This window comes from Theropithecus gelada, chromosome 4 (genome assembly GCF_003255815.1).
Source record: "Theropithecus gelada isolate Dixy chromosome 4, Tgel_1.0, whole genome shotgun sequence".
Taxonomy (NCBI): Eukaryota; Metazoa; Chordata; class Mammalia; order Primates; family Cercopithecidae; genus Theropithecus; species Theropithecus gelada.
The window spans coordinates 168,213,437-168,234,548 of record NC_037671.1 but is presented as its reverse complement, the minus strand read 5'-3'; the positions used below and the strand labels follow the sequence as shown (position 1 = coordinate 168,234,548).

General features: G+C 43.4%; 1 pseudogene; it reads right to left on the bottom strand.

Moving 5' to 3' along the window:
• Positions 1-20,046: 20,046 nt before the first annotated feature.
• On the bottom strand, positions 20,047-20,877 carry LOC112622689 (annotated as a pseudogene).
• Between the last annotated feature and the right edge of the window lie 235 nt (positions 20,878-21,112).

Below are 21,112 nucleotides of genomic sequence, written 5' to 3'. Positions count from 1 at the left end.
ATAGTTAATATGGCTTTCAAGAGTGTTAAGTGTATTTATATTACACATCTCTGATGTAAGGTTTACTTTATTTTATCCCTAGAAAAATCTAAGTTTTTTTCTTGGAGGGTTTAATAATTTGAAACTAAAAATTTTAAAAGCATTTCAAACAGCCCCTTTACCTCCTCTGCCCACGCATTTACCAAAATAAATAAGGCCACCCTGCAAGCCACTCTCTGATTTGCATGGCAGTGAGATCTGATGCAAATTCTCACATTTTAGGCTATTTCGGGGTTTGTGAAAATGGCAAAGGGTTCCTTTCTTTAAATAGTCCTGGGCATGATACCCTTGTCCAGGGGATTTTGACAGTACTGTTACTGCAAATTAAAAACATTTCAGGAAATAAAATGTTCATGATAAAAGAAAAATTTGGGGTGGTATCAGCTTTGGTTTTTGCCGTAAGAAAACATCCCAGTCTGGAGTGGAGAGTTAGAACTTGTGGCCTGGCTGTCGACTGTGGCTCACACTTCACTCCCATCCTGCTGCCTGCCATAGAGGGCTACACTGTTCCTAACCGCCCCCACAACACCCCACACACATTTCACTTCTTCCTCCTCCCAACTCCCACTGCCCCACAAAGAAATCAGGATTGGATGCCCCTTTGCACCCCTCCGAATTCTTTAAAAGCATATAAAAGGTACGTGTCATGCTCAAGGGCTTTGTATGTTTAGTCTAGTGTTTATACAGAATCCAGCACTGCATCTGTTCATAAACAGGTAGCATATGATAACCCCTGGTTCACCCCACCTGGTAAGAAGATTGTGCAGGAAGCACCATTTGTCACGTCCTCACCCTTTGCTCATCCCCATGCACCATCTCATCCTGCCCCACTGCCCGGAGCAGCCAAGGTCCCCATTCTGTGTTCCAGGTGGTGGACACTGTTTAGTTAATGAGGATTAATAATGACACATTAACTATTAGAGGGAATTGGAAGAAATGGAGAGGGAATTCATAGTTACAGAGCACCACCTTTGTCCAAGGCAAAAGTGCTTGAAATACTGTGTTTCATGTAATTATCATAGCTCTCTATGAACTGGGCATTTTTATCCTCATTTTTCATAGAGTCATTTGTGAGTCAGGAATTTTCTCAGCTCTCCCTGGCCCATAGGCTGTGCTGAGTTATGGTACGTTTGATTTCCTGGCCAGTGTGTAGTAAGTGCTCAAGAATCTTTGGTTATTTGTAGCTTAATCATGGACTTTCAAAAATTCAAAGCCTGACCCCCATATAATTATTTTCAAAGTTTCAGGCACCAGCAGGGATATTTTGGTGGATTATCTCTGTCACACAATGTAGAAAGAAGACTGCCTTGTCCGACCCTGAGGAAGGTTTCTCCGACTTCTCTGATTTTGTTTCTTCTCTTTTCCATGCATTTGGCTGACCCCAAATTTAGAAAACCTCATAACATAATTTGGCTCTCTAGATTTTCTGAAAAGTAAGTCTGTCCCTCATGACCGAGCTTACTCTACATTGCCAAAATGCCAGCAAAGTCTGACCTCAAAAGGACGGAGTGTGCTTCTCCCCAGTTGAGAATGTCATTCACATTCCCTTTAAGGATTATTCCCAGTACAAGGGGCTGCTTCTGAATGCAGCGAAACGCAAATGATCAGTCAATATATGTAAATCTGCTTGACCTCACTAATCATCAGAGAAATGCTAACTAAACGTAAGAGAAGCCATTTTTCAAAGTCCAACAGATTACTCCAAATTCAAAAGATGGATACTATCCCCAAGTCAGCATGGATGTAAGAAAACTCTCATATATTTTGATGGAAATGAATGTTGACGCACATCTTTAGATACCCAATCATCAGCGTTGATCAAAATTTGAAATGTGCATATTTGTTAGTTCACTTTTAGTTGTTTTCTGTCGTTCTATAATCGCTTTTCCGAATTTTTGTCTCATTTTTTCTCCTTTCTTTTCTTTCTTTTTTTTTTTTTTTGCTAGAACTCTTACTGGCTGAAGTGTCTTTCCTTGTGATGCACGTCCTTCACCTGCTTTCACTTATGCTCAGTTTATTCCTGCTTGTTTAATTTGAGAGAGGGAAGCACATATAACCAGGTTGTTTTTTATTTAAGGGAATTTCCTGAGTGCCGCCCTCATTCTTCAGGCCCAAAAATAAATGGGAGATGTGTCTTCAAGAAAAGGAATGAGCAGCTGTTGTGAGAGGCCTCCAGCAGAGGCTGACTCTATGCCATTCTGGGGATGTGGAACTGGGTCACCACATGGATAGTTCACTTTTTCATCCATGGCCTGCCCAGCTCCTGGATCTCCTCTCCCTAACTGAAGAGCCAGGGCTGCCATTAGCCCACCTGGGGTCTAGTGTGAATTACAAGGCCTCCTCTTTAGATGAAAGCACCCCTCTGGCCAGTGCTTAGTGAGCAGATGGGTGTCTCTGTGTGATTTGTCTTAGCTTTGTTTAGAAAGGCAGGGGCTCTATCCCAGCCTCTTTTATTCACCCTCTGGGCCAGGCATGCTTTAGCAGGGCAACACCTGTGCAACCTTACCTGGGGGTCCTGAAAGGATGCTGGGTTGTCTTGCAGAGCCAATGAGAAATTGGCACTTTGCCTGACCTGTAATATGGGCCTCAGCCTCCTTGCCCACCTGAGACCAGGCTTTAGCATTTTTGGTGGATATGTTCGGTAGTTTTGTTCAGAGTATGGCCATTTCTTTGTTTCATTAAAGACAGTTTTCTTCCATGAGTTTTAAGAGAGAGGAGTAAAGTAAAATCCCTGTTTATCCAGAAGCTTAATTTCAGAAACAGAACATTATAACTTATTTGAAATTGTCTTTCATTTTACACTTTTCTTTGGATGCCTGCACACTCATAACTGGCTTCTGTCAGTCACACGCACTTATTGCAGAGAAAACATACTTAGATTTCTAGTTACATGGTATTGTTCAAAAATAATTTTTTGCTTGACTTTCGTGCCAGTCAAATGCTGCCTCATCATCTTTGGGTCCTAGACTGTCTTCAATGCTCTTTTGCAGTTTTCCCAAGAATGCTGCTGTCTGGAGAGGTAAACAAAAGGGTTCAACATTTTAATTATGGCATATTTCACTTATTTTCAGTACACAAACCCCACGTTACTTAGTTTCAGAATTCCAGTGGGCTGTGATGACAATTTTAGCTAAACCTACCAGCCTATTGCAGGCTTGGTGGAGTGGTTTGAATTAAGCTATGGCTATTTGTGTGTCTACCTTACAGGAGAAGAAAAAGAAACAGCTATTTGATAAGGAAAGGCCAATTTTTCTGAGCATTTTTTTTTTTTTTTTTTTTTTTTTTTTTTCTGGTTGTTTTTACTTTGTTTTATTGGGTTGTTCCCTCCAGCAAGAAAAAGACCGACTTATATTTGGCCACATAGGTGAAAAGTGGAATATGGAATCCACATTAATTGGTGGCATTTTTTTTCCTGATTCATTCTGTTCTCTTAGGGATTGCCACCCTGGGCAGCTGGACTTGTTTGTGGGCAGCCACTAGTGAAGAGAACTCTTCAGCCCTTTCTTCCTAAGTTCTATGTTTTTGACATTAGAAAAGACTCAATTTCTGACTATATTCATGACTTTCCTGTAAGACCACTCCAACAGGAGTTGTTGGAGCCAGGATGGAGGCTCCTTCTCTTGTGGGAGGCAGCTTCTCCTGCATACTTAGATTTTGTGACCTGGTTTCTGGATTTGAACAACAGTCGATTTGTAAATAGCTTCCAAAGGACACCCGAGTGTCCCCAGGATCATACTGAGCCATTAATTCCTATTTTGTAACTTTGGTGGGTGGGACAACTTTTTCCTCTAGAGAGAATCTTTTATTTTCTTTTTTCTTTATTTAATAATATTCTCTGGGTTCCAAGTAAATTTTTATGAGGAGGAGTCACAAAAATATACTGGGAGGAGAGGGGTAAAGACAACATAAAAGTAATGCATGCTTTAATATAGCTGAGTTGACTGAAAATCAGAAATAAAATTTTAAGCCCCTCAACTGTCTGAATGGATGCCTGTCTCAGCCAAGGACATTCCAAAGTTAACCTGAAAAATTAGTTCAGGCCACGATGGGAAGTGGAATTTGGACATGCCTCATTATACACTCCTCCCTTTTTGGAATTTGGGCGCAGCTGACCAGCATTAACATCAACACAGACACCTAAGACCAACAGAACAAACTCTAAGTCTGATAAGAAATATTTACAAGCTGGCCAGGCGTGGTGGCTCACGCCTGTGTTCCCAGCACTTTGGGAGGCTGAGGCGGGTGGACCATCTGAGGTCAGACGTTTGAGACCAGCCTGGTCAACATGGTGAAACCCAGTCTCTACTAAAAATACAAAAATTAGCCAGGTATAGTGGCGGGCACCTGTATTGCCAGCTACTCAGAAGGCTGAGGTAGCAGAATCATTTGAACCCGGGAGGTGGAGGTTGCAATGACCCACGCCCACGCCACTGCACTCCAGCCTGAGTGAGCAACAAGAGCGAAACACTGTCGCAAAAAAAGAAGAAAGAAAAAGAAAGAAAGAAGAAAGAAAAGAAGAGATTGATTTACAATCTATTCTCTCTGAAGCCTGCTACTTGGAGGTTTCGTCTGCATTATAAAACCTTATTCTCCACAATCCCTTATCATAACCCAGACATTCCTTTCTGTTGATTCCAGGTCTTTAGATAATAACTCTTTCAACCAGTTGTCAATCAGAAAATCTCTGAATCTGCCTATGAGTTGGAAGTCCCCTCTTTCCCCCACTTTCCAGTTGTCCTGCCTTTTCGGACCATTCCAGTGAACATCTTACATGTATTGATTGATGTCTTATGTCTCCCTAAAGTGGTATAAAACCAAACTATATCCTGGCCACCTTGAACACATGTTCTCAGGACCTCCCGGGGCTGTGTCATAGGCCATTAGTCACTTAAATTGGAGCAGAATAAATCTCTTTAAATATTTTAGAGTTTGACTTTTTTTGTCAACATGACAATGGCTTGCTTAGTCTAACCAGCATGTTCTAGGACGCTGTAAAATTTAAAAAAAAAACCCAAGTACCAAACAAATCACTCTTCAAGGGGAACAAGCTGACAGTAATGGGTACAAAAGATGGCTGGTTTAGGTGGAAAAGTAAAAGAATCAGCCACCCCCTTTAGGGTTTTGCTGAGTGTTGTAGATAGGGCTAGGATTGCAGTGAGCAACACCTTAAAAATGCTTAAGGCCCAGGTCGTTGGGAATTAGCATTCAGATGTAATTGAAGCTAAGATGTTTTCCAAAATGATTAACATTTCTTGGCTTAAAAATTGGGGAACTAGGCCGGGCGCGGTGGCTCAAGCCTGTAATCCCAGCACTTTGGGAGGCCGAGACGGGCGGATCACGAGGTCAGGAGATCGAGACCATCCTGGCTAACACGGTGAAACCCCGTCTCTACTAAAAAATACAAAAAAACTAGCCGGGCGAGGTGGCGGGCGCCTGTAGTCCCAGCTACTCGGGAGGCTGAGGCAGGAGAATGGCATAAACCCGGGAGGCGGAGCTTGCAGTGAGCTGAGATCCGGCCACTGTACTCCAGCCTGGGCGACAGAGCGAGACTCCGTCTCAAAAAAAAAAAAAAAAAAAAAAAAAAAAAAAAAAAAAATTGGGGAACTAGCACACTGGGCTGCCTAGGGCTGTTTGTACAGGGAAGGCCTCAGAAACACCAGAATCATCTGAAGCCCCTGGGGGTTTTACATAGCTGAGGAGTTTTACTTGTTCATTTGTGTGTTTACACCCTTGAGACAATACAATCTAAACAGTAATCGCCCTGTTAAGTGGTAGTCGTGCCAATCTTGCTAACTTATATCACAGTTCTCTGTTTCTTCAAACATGATGACCAAAAGAAAACCTTTTCTGGATATTTAAGTCAGGGATAGCTTTAAAAACCTCCATGGCTGCCATGCAGTATTGATGGAGTTTGCTCCTGGGCCTGTGGAGGTTTGTAAACTAGCCTGGAAATGCTCCTTTTAAAACTCTGCCTGCTTTTCGTGCTTTGTTTGTGTTGTTTCTTTTCTGACTGTGTGCGGGGCCTTGTCGGTCCTCTGAGGGTCTGGCCTATGGTTCCTGGCCCATAGAAACTTTTCTTCTTTTTATATCTTGGCAGCTCTCAGGCTCCTGGAAGACTGCAAACCCTGCAAGCAAACTTGTTAAGGTTTTAAACATGAATCAGAGACATCAGCAAAGGCCAAATGGGACATCCTGCAATCTTTACTGTGGACCACGAGAAGCTATTTTTTCACTATAGGTACCTTTCTTGCTTACTCCCTGATTTCTGGCTTTGCTTTATGTGGACGAGGTTTTGGGATATTAATTTAAGATAAACTAGGAATCACCATAATTTCAAAGAAGAAGAAAAAAGTATGGTAAAAGCAATATTGTGTTTTTTATTCAGAGCTTGTGTTATATTCTGTTCACAGTAATGGAGAGTTCCCTTTACTGCTATGATGCCAAGGGGTTGGGCATTAGGAGAATTGTGGCCAAGTCTTGTGGGTGGGGAAATCTAAAACAGCCACTTCAGATAGCTTTGGATTGGGAGAACTTGGTAGACGGAAATGTGACTTCCTGTCCTGGTTTTGTTGCTGCCTCAAAAAAATTACCCATTTACTCTAGATCTGTTTCCTAAATTGTAAGTTGAAAGATTTAGAAGAGAAAATAAGATTCTTCTAGCTTAACATTTTGATTTGTGTGTGTTTCTACCTAAAGATCTTTAAAATACAGGACTCCTGGCACATGGCCAAATGGTAAATACCAGATCGAATGCCATCCTGAGATCAGATATCAGGACAAGAGCAAGAGAACAAGTTACCTGAGTCTCTCTCATCAACTCTGACTTGACAGAACAAGGCAGGCAAGATTAGAGACAAGCACCACCTTCCTGGCACTGTAACCTTTTCATCAGCATCCATTAGACAATGCAGGATGAAGTGACTACTCTGTTGTGGCCCAGAATCCATCAGAATTGATGACTAGGAATAATTATGACACACTCCTGGCCAGTTAGGCTTCGGCTGGTATTTGTTTTGCTGCCTGAATTTTATAATCCTCTTTCTGGTCTTAAAAATATTAAATCTCATTCTGTGTGTTCCACGTTTAATAATTTTCTGTCCCTTGAGACTTTGCCGTCTGCATACTGAGTGTAAAGGGCTATCTTATTCTGAAAATTTCTAGCAGCTTTTGTGTTTAGCAAAACTGCAAAATTCATAAATTGTAAAAGGAAGTTAGGAAGGGCGAGGAAGCACATTTCACTTTCAACATATTGTCAGAAATGAGTGAGCTACAGTCTGGGGACAAAATCTTGGCCATGAAATGATGACTTGATACCCATCATTCTGATCTGTCACAGTGATGAGAGCAGGCAGATTGGTTCTTCTTGAGGGTGTGGGGGCCTCCTGAGGATGGTGACTGGTTTGGAAGAAGAGTGGAGATTTTCCTGTCTCCCTTTCAGACTGTATTCGCACATGCTCACCAGCGTCTTAGAAGAGCCACTGAGAAAACCGTATGCAATATGCAGAACGCATTGTATTTTAAATTTGGATGTCATTCACAATCACACACTTGCTTAGGAAATGTTATTTAGATATTCATGGCACAGTATGTATACTTGGGAAAATATATGTGTGGAAGGTTTTAAAGTCTGGTAAGATTCGAAATTCCTGTATGGTTCTGTCTGCCTTATAAATCTCAGGCACATATCTGATTTCTAGTCAGTTGTCATCCATTTACTAATATCGCGGGTATTCTGAGAGATTCTAGGATTATTCACTAGGGTCTAATTCATAACTGTGTCTCCATGTTGAATTATAATAAGCCTACTCAACCTACATTCTTGCTTTCCTATTACAGATAAAGTCCAATTCCTTGCTATCAGTTACAAGGGCCCTTATGATCTGGCCCCTGCCTATCCCTACAGCGTCCACTTCTATACCTTTCCCTTCCTATCATTCCTTCTGTCACACTGGCCTTCCTTCTGTTCTTAGAACACACCGATCTCATTCTCATTTCCTCAGGACCTCTGCTGTCGCTCTTCCCTCTGCCTGGAATGCACATCTCACTTGGCAAGGTTGGCTGCTTCTGTGATTTAGGTCTCTGCTCATGTGTCACAACTTCGGAAAGGTCTTTTTGAACTTCCCTGTTGAATGTTACTCCCTCCCCACCACTTCATCACACACATGTTTTATTTTTCTCTAAGTACTCATCACTCTGAGAACTAATCTTTGTTTCACTGATTTCCTATTTGTTTCCCAGGCAGAAATGCAAGCTCCATAGCAGTAGGGACATTGCCAGTGTTTTCCAGGTACCTGGCACAGGGCAGTGGCTGAGTCCACATTTGTGGACTCAGTGGCTGCACATGTGCTTTCTGCAAAGCCAGCGTTAGGTCATGAGAGTCAGAATAACAACAACAAACTAAACCACAAAAAAAGTTATGTCAAACAGTGGTCCCTACCAAGTTATAAATCTGTGCTTCCTAGGGGATTCACAGCACTGGCTCTTGGAGAGATGAAAACATAAAACTCTATTACCCCATGGAATTTTCCACATCCGCTTGCTTGCTCCCATCCTTGTCCCATTGTGACCCACTCTCTCCCTCCAGATGGTGAATGCTACTGGTATCTCCTAAAGCCTGACTCAGGAGCCGCCTGCCTGAGGAAGCCCTTCCCAGAAGCCTCCTCTCCTGCCTCCCTTCACACCTCTCCCCTGCATGTCTTCTACACTCTGATAGCATCCTGACTTATATTTGGCTGACATTCTTTTCTAGGGAAGCTACTTTTTCTTTTGGTGCATTGGTAGGGAGGAGGGGGATAGGCAAGGATCCTTTTTTTTTTTTTTTTTTTGAGACAGTGTCTTGCTGTGTCGCCGAGGCTGGAGTATAGTGGTGCAGTCTTGGCTCACTGCAACCTCCGCCTCCCTGATTCAGATGATTCTCCTGACTCAGCCTCTCAAGTAGCTGGCATTACAGGTGTGTGCCACCACGCTTGGCTAATTTTTGTATTTTGAGTAAAGATGGAGTTTCACTATGTTGCCCAGGCTGGTCTTGAACTCCTGACTTCAGGTAATCCGCCCACCTCGGCCCCCCAGAGTGTTGGGATTACAGGTGTGAGCCACTGTGCCTGGCCTGTTTTTTCTTTCTTAACTGAAGCCACCTGTGTGTCTTCTATTAAATGTGCCTGCTGTCATCTTCAGAAAGTAATTTGTTTCATGAGAAAAGCAACAAAGGAATGTTTGTCTACTGCCTACATTTAAAAATGCCCAATAAGAGTGTATCCATTCAGAATGGCCTGCCCTCTCTAGTGATGACAGCCTGCAATTCCACGGTTTTCAATGAAGTCACTGACTATTGTGAATCTCAGAGTTGGAAGGGCTGTGGAGGTCTTGTCTGCCAAACTCCCACCACAGGCAAGATGCTGCGAACCCTTTCAGCACAGTAGCAGAATTACAGAGTAGAATAATAGGGTTAGTCATTTCATCTTTTTCCCTGCCTTGGGCAGGAACAAAGCTAAAGCACCCTAAGCAAATAGAGAGATTTCACACCATCCCCGCAGATTTATTCTTTGCAGGACCCTCTCTTTGGTGTTTCCAAAGGCAAAACCATGGTGTCGAGGTGTAAACTGACAACACAGGAAATCGGTGGTGGGGCCAAGCCAATCTAGATGCTCAGTCCCCAGTTCCAGGCTCCTAGACCAGACCACATTCCTGCCGTTTCCATGGGACCCAAATGTTTGTGTGGGTGTAGTAATTTCCAGGAGGAACTGATTACAAGGCAGCTGCCTCACCTCTACTGGTGCCAGGAAAATGAACCCAGTGACCTCAGGCAGCAGGCATTTCCCCACATCCTCTACCTGATGTTCTGGACCTTGAGGTTTCACAACCCAACTTGACTCAGTGTAGGGTGTTATTTAATTGCACAATAAAACAGGGCTACATAGTTTGCTGTGTTCACACCTGTGGGATGTTGAGCTACAAAAAGCAGAAAAGGCAAAAGAGTGGAGGCCAACGAAACTCTATAAATCATTTTCATTTCCCACCACCCCTGTGTCTGATGCTCAGGTGGTTTCTTTCTTCTGTCAATTTCTCTTGAGTCCCTGCTGCTCAATTAGAAAACAAGCAAGGAAAGAAACCAAAGAGCATGATCCAGGAGAAACATTTTCTGGGAGGTTGGGAGACCTCAGACCCAACTCAGGCCTCCTGTGTTGGTCCCACTGGGGTCCCTCTGCCTCTGTCCTGTGGGAAAATACACTGCACACAGGCCAGCAGCTTGCATCTACGCTGAGCAAGTCCGCCCCCAGGGTTGGTGGTTCTATGTATGCGTGTGCATGAGTGTGTGTGCAGAGAGGAGGCTGTGGGATAGAGAAGCTGTGAAAAGGCTTAAAATTTAACCTCCAAAGAGGATGCTTTAGTTCCAGAGAGTCCCCACTAAAGAATCCTAGCACAAAATTAGGGATGTATGCATCCTTCTGTCAAAAGGTGTTGCCAAGAAACACGTCAAATACTTGTACTTTTTGTTCAAACTCAGAGTTAAGTCACAGTTAATGCACTCATCAAGACTGTTAAATAAAGATTCCAGTCAGAACAGAAATATCTAGAGCTCCACAAGAAATCTGCTGGTGCAGACTGTCACCGGCTTTGAGATGCCTGGCTCTGCTGATGTCACTGTGTCCTGAGTTTCTCTCTGTGCTTGTTATTACCCATGTTTACATTGCCTCTCCATTCCCCACCCCAAACAGTCATTTTATTTGAACAACCTCTCCTATATCTCTTTCTTCCAAACAACAACAAAAGGGGAGGTGTTGCCAGTGGTCTCTGATGGAGACTCAGGGATTCATGGCTGTGACATCTAAATAGCTGCCCAAGGTCCTTCCTGCTTTGCTAAGTGACCAGAAGGGCACACAAATGACTTTCTCTGAACTTCCAGCTGTTCTGCACTTGCTTTTTGGGCCAGATTACTCAGAATTATGAAGATTTTATAGCACATTGGAAAAGTGATTGCCAGGTCATTTTCTAAAGCCTGAGTTTTCCTGCATTTTATCCCCAGCTCAGCTTTTACCTGGTAGAATAGAATTTTTTTTGGTTTTCCCACTTAAGAGGAGGAATAAAAGAAATGGGCCTTCAGAGCCATTTTTAACAGTTTAGAAATGAACACAACTGCTTTTTCTGTCTCTTGGCTGGTTTGACAGAGAACAGGGTTTCACATTCTAAGATGGGGAGTTCCAGAGGGATCAGGACCCCTACAGCTCTGGATGTCCTCAGCCAGGGTTTACAGGCAACCCAGGTCTCAGTGGGATGGATGGCTAAGCCTCAGCTTAAATTACATGTGGTGGTGGCAGGTAGCATGGGAACTCAAGGTGTGCTTAGAACAACCTCTGGAATGGAACACGTGGGGTTCCAGTTCCAGCTCCTCCATTTACTTACTGGTGGTGTGACCTTGGTCAAGTAACCCAATGTCATTATGTATCATAATGATAAATGACATCATTCCATGATCCAGAGTGGCTACCTCACAGGATTATTGGAAGGGTTAAAGGAGCTTATATTTACTTGGGTTATTATTCTGGTGTATAGTAATTGTAGGGCAAAAAGAAGAGATTTGTTAATCACTGAGAAATAGGGAGGTGAAAAGGTTAAAGAAATCTGAAAACTATTGGAAGAGGGCATAAATTTGTGGAATTGACATTTCATTTTTATTTGATGAAAGTTCTTTGGAGTTCTTGCAAATGTAGATGTGTCTCACCTTCTCTGCCACCCTGACACTTAGGCTACATCAATACAGCTTCCCCAAGGACCGTATTTTTGTCGTCTCAAAGTTGGTTAGATTGGGGTCACATTTATTACGTTTAAAAAGAATGTGACCCATTTTTGAGCTCTTGGATTATACTTAACTATTTTAAAAGATTAGAGGAAGTTCTTACAGAAACTACCTTGGTGAATTCTGGAATTACAGACATTTTTCCCAAAATACATCCAAAGAACCAATTACTAATTTTACTACAAATCATTGGAACAAATGGTTACACATCATCTCAAATGGAGAAAGGTCTCTTCTTTGACGAAGAGAAAGGAATTTCTTTTTCTCACTTCTTTCTTCGACTCTCAATGGAACTCCAAATCAAATTCTCAAATATCCTTAACAGAGTGATCCCCTAATGCTGTAATCAGCTATGTTGCCATGTTCAAACACAGTGCAATGCTTTTTGTTCATCTGTTATCAAGCTTCTTTCTCTTTAATTCCTTTCAAGAAAATGGAAATTCAGTGAGGAGAAATGTACCTGCGTATTAGTTCTCCCTGTGTCCAAGGTCTGCAAGGATGCAAACTTGAAAGACGCTTCCACTCCATGGGGCAAAGGTGTCTCATCTTTATCAGCTTCTAGGAGGGACTCTCAGACCCGCGGGGCAGGTGCCCAGGGTGGGCAAGTCTTGCCTGGCCCTAGGACCAGGGGAGTAGCCTTGGGGGCCAGCGGTTCGTGGCTACATCACCGTACGCCATGTGGCAGGCCGGGGTCAGGGGACCATAGCCGCTGTCGCAACGTTCTTTTCCAGAATCCTCCTCCTCTTCTTTTCCCTCACCTGTCCTGCCTTCCACCTCCCTGGTCTGGCTCTTTCTGCCCAGTGGGGACCTTTCTCTCCACACTTAATGGAGCAGCACCAAGCATAGTGTTGGGGGTGAACTCAGGACAGACTTATTACCATAATTCTGAATTTCCTAGCTTTTGTCAGTGTAAGCCAGATGCTTAATGCTATTTTAATGCAGTTGTTTTGCGTGTGAATAATATGCTCATTTTGCCAAACCTCAAGCCCTGGAACTAAGATCTCATAAAAATGCCTAGAGTCCAAAGCTAATAGCTGTTATTCAGCTGTTACAGGGTAAGGCCTAAAATGTTTCAGATTGATGTTCTCACCAGGGCAGAGAGTGACATGCACCTTCTGAGGGGTGGCTGAGGCTCTAGATGCTTGAGGAGTAGGAAGAGCTGTGTCCCATCAGGTCGTTCCAGTTTGCCCCTCCACGTGGAGGTCTCTGGTATAGAGGTTTAAAGTTTATTCTCTCCTCATTCCCTAGAGACAGCTTTCTCTTTTGTGGTCCTCTACTCAGCGAATACCCTCACCTCCAACCCAAGCTGAAAGTTTTGGAAGTCATCTTTGATGCTTGTCCCCATCCCCCAGTCTGCATCCCCCCACCATTTTCATCATATATATCCAATCATCACTGACATTCATTCAACAAGTATTTATCAAGGCCCTATTGTGTGCCAGGTACTCTTGTGGGTGTGACAATAAAATGATGAGCTACTCTTAAGAAGCAGTGTAGGGTCATGGTTAGGAGTATGAACTGTGGCCCAGAGCAGTGGCTCATGCCTGTAATCCCAACACTTCGGAAGGCAGAGGTGGGGGAATGACTTGAGCCCAGGAACTCAAGATCACCCTGGGCAATGTAGGGAGACTCTGTCTCTACAAAAATTTTCTTAAAAATTTGCTGGGCATGATGGCATGGGCCTATATCCCAGTTACGAGAGAAGTTGAGGTGGGAGGACCACTTGGGCCCCGGAGGTCAAGGCTGCAGTGAGCCAAGATCATGCCACTGCACTCCAGCATAGGCAACAGAGTGAGACCCTGCCTCAAAAAAAAAAAAAAAAAAAAGTATTAACTGTGAAGCCAGGCAGCCAGGTTCACATCCTGGCACTATCACCTGTTAACTCTGTGACCTTGGGCAAGGTCTTCCTCCCATTGTACAGTGGATTAATAACAGTGCCTCCCAGTACCTCCTTCGTAGTTACTTTCTGGTACATAATGAATTAGCATTTCTAATGCACTCAGTGCCTGGCAGGTATTAAATACCATGCAAGTATTTGAAAAATAAAACATAGGAGGGAGGACATGAGTGTCAAACTGGCACACAGACATGGGAGGCCCTGGGAGCTCTCAGATGGCTGGGTTGGGATCTGCAAGACCAGTGGGCAGCAAAGTCCCATGAGCTCCATCTCCTGCTACTCTCCTAGTTCAGGCCTCTGCTGTCTCTCATCTGGAGTGCAGAGGCATCCCTCTAAGTGGTCTTCCTTCCTTCTTCTCCTCCTCTCCAGGCTCAGCCAGTGGGGCTTTTCTAAAATGTAATCTTATCATGTCATTTCGTAAATGACATTCTTCAGTGGCTCCCGAGGGCCCTTGGGTTTCTGCCATACTCCTCGGTGGACTTACTGGGTCTGCATCATTCTTCTTCCAGTGTCTCTCTGGTGCTCTTTTCCTTCTCTCTTCAATGTCTGAGACACACATGCATGTGCTATTGCTTCAACGCCACAGAACTGCTGTCTGTTCACCCTACATGCCACCGTCTCTCTCCCCACTGGCCTTGGCACTTTGAGTTGCCTCCACCTGGAAGATCTGTCTGCTCCACCCCACCTTTTCCCTGGTAAACTCCTATCTTCCTTTAGACTTCAGGCTTTCAACCTCACTTGCTCAGGGCAACCTCCCCTGGTCTCCACTGTGGGGTTCTTTGCTTCTCCTCTGGTCTCCCACGGTCCCTCTCAGGGCCCTATCACAGCATATTGGTTAGTTTTTTGATTGTGTCATTTTTCTCTTTACTCTCAAATAACATGATGGAGAGTAGCAACTGTCTTTCTTGTTCAAGAGTGCACCCCCAGAGCTAGGCACAGTGCCTGGCATGCAGTAGGCTTATAGGACATATGTTATGGGTTGAATTGTGTCCCCCCAACAAATGGATATGTTGAAGTCTCAATCCCCAGCACCATAGAATATGGTCTGATTTGGAAATAGGGGTGTTGCAGATAGAGTTAGTTAAGATGAGGTCATACTGGAATAGGGTAGGCCCCTGATTGAATATGACTGGTGTTTATAAGAACACCATGGCCAGGCACGGTGGCTCCCACCTGTAATCCCAGCACTTTGGGAGGCCGAGGCAGGTGGATCATGAGGTCAAGAGATTGAGACCATCCTGGCCAACATGGTGAAACCCCACCTCTAATAAAAATACAAAAATTAGCTGGGTATGGTGGTGTGTGCCTGTAGCCCCAGCTACTAGGGAGGCTGAGGCAGGAGAATTGCTTGAACCTAGGAGGTGGAGGTTGCAGTGAGCCGAGATTTCGCCACCGCACTCCAGCCTGGTGACAGAGCAAGACTCTGTCAAAAAAAAAAAAAAAGAGAGAGAGAGAGAATGTCATGTGAAAATAAAGACACATGCATACAGGGAAGGTGATATGAAGATCTGAAGATATGCTGGGAGAAGATAGCTGTGTTAGGCTGTTCTTGCATTGCAATGAAGGAATACCTGAGGCTGGGTAATTTATAAAGAAAAGAGGTTTAATTGGCTCATGGTTTGCAGGCTGTAGAGAAAGCATAGCACTAGCATCTGCTTAGCTTCTGAGGAGGCTTCAGGAAGCTTCCAATCATGGCAGAAGGGGACACGGGAGCAGAAATCTCACTTGGCAAAAGCAGGAGCAAGGGGGTGAGAGGTGCCACATGCTTTTAAACAACCATATCTCATGAGACCTTACTCACTGTGGTGAGAACAGCACTAAGCCATGAGGGATCCACCCCCATGACCCAAACAGCTCCCACTAGGCCCACCTCCAGTACTGGGGATTACATTTCAGTGTGAGATTTGAATGGGGACAAATATCCAAAGTATATCAATAGCCATCTACAAGCCAAGAAGACAGTCCTGGAATAGACCCTTCCCTCACAGCCCTCAGAAGAAACTATCCCTGCTGACACCTTGATCTTGGACTGCTAACCTCTAGAACTGTGAAACAAATTTCTATTGTTTAAGCCATCCAATGTTATGGAAATTTGTTATGGCAGCCCTCGCAAACTAATATTACATGTTTTTTCAAAGACTGGATTTACGACACTTTTAAATGTGCTCCTATAAGTAAAGACTTAGCACATGCACAAATATACCCCAAACAGCTCCGTATTCCACAAATAGATGGACCCACAAGAATGGCAAGCGCAGGTGGCTCTTAGTCATCACAGCAAGCAGCCAGTTTTAGCTTCCAACGACCCCCTCTCCCTGGGTATTCCAGGAACTTCACCCGAGTGGACAGGCGAGGTGACCCTCTCTGTGAGCCACCATAGGGGGAATGTGAGCTGGTGGGCCAGCAGGTGCTTGTTTTTCCCTCCCAGTCAGAAGACGCAACTGAGAAAAAGCCAGAAGAGATGGCGGTGGGACAGAGCAAAGATCAAGGAAGAAGAGAAATAACAGCAGGAATGCGGAGCCAGTGTGTGTTCATTCGGCCTCCAGAACCACACCACAGGATGTCAGGTTAGGTTGTACAGAAGCCAAGATGTCAGGCGGGAATTTCCACCCTTCTTAAAAAAAAAGTTCTCCTCCTCCATTTGATTGCAGCCTCTAATAAGCAATTCTTCCAAATTTCTTCTGACTTCAGAAGTTCAGAGTATGTTGAGCTGAAGAAACACCAGGATCATAATTATGGTTATTATAGGGAGCTGTGTGCCCATCACCACAGCATCTGGCTGTAATCACATACTTAATGGAAGGCGAGATGATCTGTTGCTCATAATGGGCAGTTTCTGAGCCAGGCAGCCACCAAGCACCCACCCTACCACTTGGAGGCCCAACAGAACAGATGTTTGTAGAAAGAAGAGATGCTTATGTCTGTCTGGAGGGCCAGTGACTTCAGAAACAGTGTCAGGGAAAGCAAGTTCCGTAACTGGGTCATGGCGCATGTATGGCTCAGACCAGCCAGTAAGGATGAGAAACGGGCTTTCCCTCCACTCTGGGTGACAGGGAAAGCGTGGAGTGGGGGCACATCTCATTGTCCTCTCACAGATGGTGAAGTGGAAAGCTGTGACTGTGGGACATGAACCAACACTTATTCCCATTAATATCAAGTACCTTGCCTTATTCTTCAGCAATTGAGATGCCCAATGCACTGAAAAGGCAGAGGGAAAATCCCTCTAGCCAAACAAATCCTTTGAAGCGTGATTATCTTGGTCTGCTCAAGCTGCTGTAACAAAATACCATAGACTGGGTGGTTTAAGGAGCAGAAACTGATTTATCACAGTTCTAGAGGCTGAGGAGCCCAAGGTCGAGGTGCCAGCAGATGCGGTGAGGACCCCTTTCCTGTCTTGCAGATAACCACCTTCAGCATCTTCTGCTGTGTTCTCACATGGCAGAGAGAGGAGGCTCTGGTGTTCCTTCCTCTTACAGGAGCACTAGTATTATCATGGGGGCTCCACCCTCTTGACACATCCTAACCTAATCACTCCCACAGACCCCACCTCCTAGTACCATCATACTGGGGATTAGGGCTTTGACATATGAATTTTATGGGGACACAAACATGCGGTGCACAATAATTAAACTTATTCTGTAAATTGTGTGTGTGTATGTGTGCATGCCCACGCCATTCACTTCTTTTTTAGACTTCAGGTTGGAGAGCTGAGAAACCTAGTGCCTGAGCAGGCCTCATTCCCTACAGAGAGGGCCTGTGACCCCCTCGGGCCTCACCCTGTCTCAATCTACAGACCACAGTACTTACCTTGTGCCCTGCACTTACTGCACGAGGTCTTGACTATAGTACAGTCAGCTCATTCATCAGTGAAGCCCTTTAGATTGGCACTATTAGAAACCCTGAAGCCATGTGATTCCACTGTTTGCCACAGATTCTGGGTACTTTAGTCAACATCCTTAAACATAAAATCCTACAGTTGTCTAACCTCTCTTGGATGACCATGCCCACGGTTTCTATACTTCTCCCTTATTCCAGTCTTCTGCTGCTGCTTGCCTTCTGTGGTTCCAGTGAAAATAAACTTCCTTATTTCCTTAAGCAGTTTTATATCCAAAAATCTTCTGTGTGTCCCCAAAGGCATCTCAAACTCAACATGGCCAATAGGGAATTTTTTAAAATAAAATTTCCTTTTAACTTTTAATAAGAATTTATTTTTGCACGTTTAAAAAATTGTAATTTTCAGGACATGTAAGAAAAATATTTTTTGAAATAAGCATACCTTTGACATAGAAATCACACTATGTGTGTGATCTTTAACTAAAAAAATTAATCAAGAACTATGACCTCATATGCTACACAAGACTATTTGCCCATCCATCTGTCCTTTTTCATAGCCCCATTGTGGGGCTTTAGGATATAGTTCTGTACACATCTCCATATCTACAAAGAATTAAGATGCTATATCAAAGATATCCAGAAGTTATATTTGGTAGAGAATTAATTGGCTTAATTGTTGATGCATAACACAGACCACTAAAAAGCAACATAAGATATAGGACAAGTAAAATAGAACATTGTCACTAAGGTCAGATAATGGAAAAACAATCACATCCTTTAAATTTGATGCATTGAAAACAAAGTCACTTCTTCAGAATTATTACATAAACAACATACAAAACTCCAAAAGTAATAGCACAGAGTCATGATTTTGATAAGGCACTTTAAAGACAGCAATCAAACATATAAAAATGTCAAATATAAAAAATATTAAAAGCGATAACCATAGAACTAAACAGGAAAAAATATTGTATTAACCTGTTGTCATATTGCTATAAAGAAATATTTGAGACTGGGTAATTTATAAAGAAAAAAGGTTTCATTGGCTCATGGATCTGAAGGCTGTACAGGAAGTGTGAGGCTGCTTGGCTTTGGTCGGGGGGGCTTCAGGAAACTTTCAATTGTGGTGGAAAGCAAAGGGGAAGCAAGCATCTTCATATGACCAGAGAAGAAGGAAGAGAGAGATAGGAGAAGTGCCACACACTTGTAAACCACCAGATCTCGTGAGAACTCACTCATTATGGAGTACCATGGGGGGATGGTGCTAAACCATTTGTGAAGACTCCACCCCCATGATCCAATCACCTCCTACCAGGCCCCACTTCCAACATTGGGAGTTATAATTGACCATGAGATTTGGGTGGGACACAGATCCAAACCATATCAAATATGCATTCCTGGCCAGGTGTGGTGGCTCATGCCTGTAATCCCAGCACTTGGGGAGGCTGAGGCAGGCGAATCACCAGGTCAAGAGATCAAGATCATCCCAGCCAACATGGTGAAATGTCATCTCTACTAAAAATGCAAAAATTAGCTGGGCATGGTGGCATGCATCTCTAGTCCCAGCTACTTGGGAGGCTGAGGCAGGAGAATCGCTTGAACCCGAGAGGTGGAGGTTGCAGTGAGCCGAGATTATACCATTGCACTGCAGCCTGGTGACAGAGTAAGGCTCCGTCTAAAAACAAAAAAACAAAAAAACAAAACAAAAAAAAGAAGCATTCCTTCTAGACAGTCTTTTATTTTATGAAGTAAAGACTTTAAAAAAATTATATAAGGGTAAAAATTATTTATCGTATATTTTTTAAAGCTACCATCAAAGTTCAAGTCTCCATAAAAAAGAGAATGTTTTCCTTCAAGTCAATGAAGTTCTGATTTATACATTTTTCTAGAGAAATAATTATAGTCTTCATGCTAAGTATGGGAAGAAAAAATAGCTTTTAATTATGTTTGTCAATTATTTTATTCAACATTTAGTGAGTGTTATGTGACACTGTTTTAGATGCTGAAGACAGAGAAGTAAATAAGACACAGTCATGGGTTCTAGAGAACTTAGCCTAATGGAGGTGGATGTACCATTGGCAATCTTAAAGTTACCTCCCTTGGTCCATAAGATTAAGGTCTCCTTCAAACTCTGGCATGCTTGGAATCTTGTTGCAAAACAAATAACAGTGTACCTAGTTTGTTACTCGTAGCACCATGACACTATTAATATTAACTATCTACTGATTAACTCTCATAAAGGATTCTATAAAAGCTTAGAGGGCAGAATGTATTTAAGGGTAAACAAGTACTGGTCAGCTTCAAAAATAGCATCAAAATTCTGCTTTCTCCAAAGTCAAGAAAAACAAGAAAAAATTCATTCTGAGTATATATAAAACTGCTGGAAAGAGATCATCCTATATATTTCACACATGTGCAAATATCATATATGAGGAAGTATGAATTATTGCACCGTTATTATTAAACAATGAAGCATGCCAAATCAGCTGTCAGGTTTTGAAGAAGAACCATAGCCCTCTTTCAAGAGATCCCACCACATTTTCAGGAAATGAGCATTTTCTGTAGACAAGCTGAAGGCAAACTCTTCCACTTGAGCTGATGCTACAAATGGGGCTTCAAGAAGTTTCGTTCACAGTGCTCTTCTCAATAGCAAAGACATGGAATCGACCTAGATGCCTATCAGTGGTGGACTGGATAAAGAAAATGTGGTACATATATACCATGGAATACTACACAGCCATAAAAAGGAATGAGATCATGGTCTTTGCAGCAACAATGATGCAGTTGGCCGCCATTATCCTAAGTCTATAATCCTAAGTGAATTAAAGCAGAAACAGGAAACCACATACTACATGTTCTCACTTAGAAGTGGGAACAAAACATTGAGTACACGAGGACATAAAGAAGAGAGCAATAGGTACCGGGGCCTATTTAAGGGTGAAAGTGGGTGGGAGGAGAGTGAGGACTGAAAAACCAACTCTCAGGTATTAGGCTGATTACCTGGGTGACAAAATTGTTTGGATGACCCAAACCCCCACAGCAGGCAATTCATCAAACAAACCTGAACATTGACCCCTTGAACCTAATATAAAAGTTGAAAACAAAAAAGTGTACTTAATGAAAATGCATCTCCAATCTTCAGCTCCTGTTCCTCCGATGGATCCACCATTTGGCTACTGTCCCTGCTTGGAACTGGCCAGCCCAAATTCATGGGATCGCTCAGGGAAGATGCTGAAGAGAAGTCTGAAGATGAGGGAGAAAAGGGAGGCAGCAGGGGTGGTAAAGAAACCTGCAACTCCTCAGGGTCAGCCATGGGGAAGGGCTGGGATGGCAGAGCCAACCAGAGCAGCCAAACCGATACTGTCTTTCAACTACTTGCCAGCAGTGAGTTTTTAATATCCCTTTGCCCACACCCCCACCTGTGAAACTATGTCTCTGCCATTGGCTAGTTCAGTTGGTAATACCACCACCTACTTACCTGACTTATCCTCCTCCCTTACTCGACATCCTACCCACCTATCAAGTCCTGCAGGGTTGACTCTCAAAAT